This window comes from Gavialis gangeticus, unplaced genomic scaffold (genome assembly GCF_001723915.1).
Source record: "Gavialis gangeticus isolate Ggan-Ray unplaced genomic scaffold, GavGan_comp1, whole genome shotgun sequence".
In the NCBI taxonomy this organism is placed as follows: Eukaryota; Metazoa; Chordata; order Crocodylia; family Gavialidae; genus Gavialis; species Gavialis gangeticus.
This window is the reverse complement of record NW_017729033.1, coordinates 31,398,626-31,403,600: the sequence shown is the minus strand read 5'-3', so window position 1 is coordinate 31,403,600 and position 4,975 is coordinate 31,398,626.

Below are 4,975 nucleotides of genomic sequence, written 5' to 3'. Positions count from 1 at the left end.
GATGCAGGGGGCTCTCTCCCCCACCCACCAGGACCAGGGGCTATTTTTAGCCCTTTCACCCCCTCCAGTTGAACAATGCCCCCAGTGAACCAACCCCTCCCTACCCCAACGTATTTTCTCAGCTCCTGGCACTGGCAAACACCAGTAAAACTGGCACTGGGAGGAGATTACAAGATGGGGGTTTGGCAGGCTCAGTGGGGGCCTGGCTGGTCAATGGGGGTGGGGGTTGTGCTGGGAATTGTACAGAAATTCAGTACAGTTAGGTTGGTCCAAAAATGGTCAATGCAGTCAAAGTTAGACTACCTTGGAAATAGGGTTAACTTAGATTGGATCTGCCATTTTTAGACTGATCTAAACTTCCTGATCTTCTGTACAGTTTGCACTTAAATCAACTTAACTAAGGATCTAAGTTTAAGGTCTGTAACCGAGTGAACTAAGTTAGATCAGGTGGCTATTTTTAAAAAGATTTAACCTCACCCTAACCTTCCTGAATGTCTGTATGCACTCTACATCATTCTAGCTAAGGTTTTTGTCTAGCCAGGTCTTAAACACTGCTAAGGATGGAGATTCTGTAACATCTCTGTTCCAGTACTTTACTATGCTGCTAGTGAGAAAGTTTTTTCTTAATATCTTACCTAAACTTTGCCTGTTGCAACTTTAGACCAGTGCTTCTTGTTCTCTCATCTGCCAGCATTAAGAACAGTTTAGCTACATCCTCTCTGGAACCACACTTTAGGTAGTTGGAGGCTGCTATTAAATCCCCTCTTCAGTCTTCTCATCTCCAGACTAAATAAGCCCAGCTCCCTCAGCCTCTCCTCATAAGTCATGTTCATCAGTCCCCTAGCCATTTTTGTTGCCCTCCCCTGAACTCTCTCCAATTTGTCCACATCCGTAGTGGGGGGCCCAAAACTGGACACAGAACTCCAGGTGTGGCCTCACTGGTGCTGAATAGAGGGGAGTAATCACTTCCCTTGATCTGCTGACAACGCTCCTACTAATTCAGCCCAGTATGCTGTTAGCCTTCTTTAAAACAAGGGCACACTGCTGGCACATATTTACCTTACTGTCCACTGTAGACCTCAGGTCCTTTTCTATAGACCTGCTGCTTAGTCAGCCAGTCCCCAGTCCGAACAAATATGCTTTGGTTCAGGTCCATAATCACAGGTAGTCATTGCCCCCAAATTCTTACTTTCAAAATAGACAGGCTAAAAGAAGGATAATTTTATATGGGAAAATACATTTACTTATTCATATCCTTGAGCTTAGAAACCCATGGGAGAAAAAGCAGGACTCATACAATGATGTGATGGTTAGCAAGTTCAGACTTTGTTTAAATTAAAGTTGTCAAATATATGGCCTGTGGGCTGCCTTTGACCCACAGACCCTTGCCATCTGGCCCCTGGCACTACCCCTGGATCTGAGCAGACCCACATGGTGTGTGTCTGTAATGCAGAGCCAATCTGAAGGCTAGATATGGCCCACAGACCCCATCTCCCTCTCCCTGTCTCAGCATCCTTATCTGATTGGTGTGCCAGCCAGTCTGGTACTTGTGTCGTGTATGGTGCAGATCCTGGTGTGGCTGGAAGGGATGCCACCTGGAGTGCGATGTCTTGCTAGATCAGCAGCCGAGCTCCACATAGTGGCTGCCCGTGTAGGACTGTGCCTTAGGTGGTGCCTCATCCAGCCACTCCAGGATCCACGTTGCATGCAGCATGGATCTCAGACAAGCTGAAGCAGCAGCTGCATCAGGTGTGCTGGAAGAGGGGAAACATAATGGAAGGAGGCCTATGGGCTGGATCTGGCCCATGGACCGATCCCATGCCACTTATCAGTCCTATGGGCCAGTATGCGTTTGACACCCCTTGATTAAATCGTGTGGGAAGTGCCTTCTACAGTGGAGGATCTTGCTGATAGAAATCCGTTGCCTTTTTTAGGTAGTGAATAAAACAGGCAAATTATATGGTGCTTTTTCAGCAACTTGCAATGTGTAGGGTTACTACTGTTAAAGGAACTTAAAGTAGAAACCCCTTTCTTATGTTGGCATTCATTCAACTTATGAATTGATTGTACAAATATTGCTATGTGCTGCTGCAGATCTACCTCATTTCCTAAGTTCTTGATTATATTAGTAATACTTATGGTATAGAGAATTCTTGTATGTAACTGTGCTAAAAATCTCTCTGCCCTTCTCATGTTGTTACTGAGTTACTGTCTGGGTCTTGTTTTGTATCTCTTCTGGTATATGATTATATTGTGCATTTAAATTATCTTCATTTGCATCTCTTCTGGTATATGTTTACATAGTACATTTAAATGACTTTCATTTAAAACACAATACACTTGCAAATAGGAGTTTTCCAGGACACAACTAATTTTAAGACTTGACACAAGTTGTGACCATATTGAGTTCTATAGGACAGTAAAACCAGGATTAGAATGTAATTAAAGCCAAAGATAAAGAGTGAGCTCATGGGGTAATGTTAGACTTGAAGAGTACAGACAGATCAACAGGATGTAAATTCTCTTTTTAACTCTTCCCCGAGTTAGCAGTTTTTACAGCAATTACAGTGTGTTAGAAATTCCTGATTAAATCTTTTCATCAAAGATCAAAACCCCAGTTTGCACTGGCTTATGAAAATACTTTCAATTGTTATTAGCAGACCTTAATTGCAGCAATATGCTCTTCAGTGGTTAGAAAGGCCTTTGTTCTTCACAAATAGTAATACAAAGGTAACAGCAATACTTTAGTGGCTGTTACTGCTTGGATGCAAAATAAGAGTCTTTAAGCTTTAAAAATCTTCTCTTTCAGAGATACCATCTTTTGCCGGAGGCTAAAGGAATTAGGGGATATTTACATGATTTAAGGCTAATTTTATACCATATTATGTTCCTCCTTTGGTATGGAATGAAATATGAGAGGAGTTGATTTTTTTAATGTTAATATTGGTAGAATGTAATAAAACTATTGTTTGTATGGGAAATTTTCATACTAATCTGGAAGCAATATACAGTATTTGAATTGTGTAACTCAGTGGTCATCAACAAGAGAAAAAACACCATGGAAGCTCTGGAAAGATGTTAGTAGACCAATGTCTACAAGAAAAACTAATATATATATGCTTTGATACTTGAAATAGCAATAGAACTGAAATTTGAGTTCTAAAACCTTGGTTTTTAGGCAATGGAAAGGAAAAAATGAGATGAAAAATGGAAGCTAGTGTAATGTGACAAAGGACAAATATCTCAATCAAAATAATTCAGCACACTATTTCTAAAACTGCTTTTTGAACATCACTTGGGCTTTCCCTATGTGTATTAATTACTAATAAAAATTTGGTAAGGAAAGTAATGGATGCATAGGTACAGAGTTAAGTATGCCTGTTAGTTTCTCTGCAGTTATTCAGCTCCAAACAACCACTGAGAAAAACACAGTTGCAGCATTATGAGGCCTATCATTTTATACAGATGTAAGACTTGAATACTTGTTGAGAAAGACAAAAATAGCTACACATCTTTAAAAAAGTATTTGTGCCACTCAGGGAGAATTATATGAGGAGAAGAAGATCTAATAGGGAATTGTATGAAAGTCTGTACTGAACCAAATATTTTAATATGTAGTGTAAGTCTAATGACTTGAGTGGGTAAGGCACGTGATTAAGATGACAGAAGCTAAATTGAGGTGCAATGTTTTCTTTTATTGGTCCCAGGGGCGATGCGTAGGGGGTGCACGTGGGTGCCCATGCACCCCCTGAGCGTGGTGGCCCGCGATTCGTGCTGGCTGCCGCTGCTGGTGCCGGCCATGGCTGTGGGTGGTCGCTGACCCTTGGTTGGTGCTCACCATCCCCCCGCCCCGCCACTGACAGCATAGGCAGCGGCTGGGGGAGCTCCCCCGCTTACCACCACTGGCTCCCGCCTCTCAAGCTACTGCGCTCCAGATGCCACCATGCCCCATTCATGATTGGTCCTATTGTATAATTGGGAGAGATGTTGGACAAAATTTTGAGTAAAATGCTCCTCTTTAGCTTACCAAGGTGACCTAGAAGAAGGACATATTGTGCCCAAAAGCTTGTCCTACATCTGTGCCAATGACACAGTTATTCTAATAAAAGATGTTACCTCACCACACCAATCCTACTTCTCAAGTATTCCCTGGACAACATTACAACATTACTACATTAATGTCCCAGAGTCATTCTGTCATTCCACCATCCTGCCACCTACCTCTCCTTGACTGTAAAGAATATGTTTTATGTTCCACGACAGAAAATATCAGTAAAGCCATATTTTCTGGCACAAAAATGATTGGTTCTTTATGCACATATTTACTTGATTTGGCAAACTAGACTGGTGCACAAACAATAGCGCTACTGGCTCCAAACATGTAAGCCGGCACCAGAGTAGTTTGTGGATCACAGTTTAAATAAACCTCAAGCATGCAGGCTATAAAATTATGTGCCAAAACAGCTCTTTCTTTGACTTAAGAGTTCATGTACTTAATATTAGCACTTTCAAGCCACAAGTTGTAAATTTTTAACAAAATATACTGCACTTTCATAGTTGTCAAATTTCCAGACAGAATGTGGAGTCTCAAACTTGAGTGATTCTGGTTTGTTTTGAACAGAAACAGAAAATGCCCTAAAGATCTCTTTTTTTTTTCAAACTAAGTTCTTATACACACTTTGACTTTTCTTTTGCCATGATCCCAAGGCTTTGTTATAAGTTTCTTTCAACAAAATATCATTTTACAGTTTTGCCTGTTGAGTGTTTTGTTTTAATGATAATATTTAGCTCATGCATAGCACTTTAAACCTTCAAAATAGCACTGAGATTTTAGCTTGAGTAAAAACTTGGTCAAGACTTGACAATTTTATATTTTCTATTAAGTGTAACATTTAAAAAATATACATAAAGTTCATTTTGCAAGAACTTTTAAATGCTGTTGGACCAGCTTGGCTTTGCAAATGAAGTCTGAATA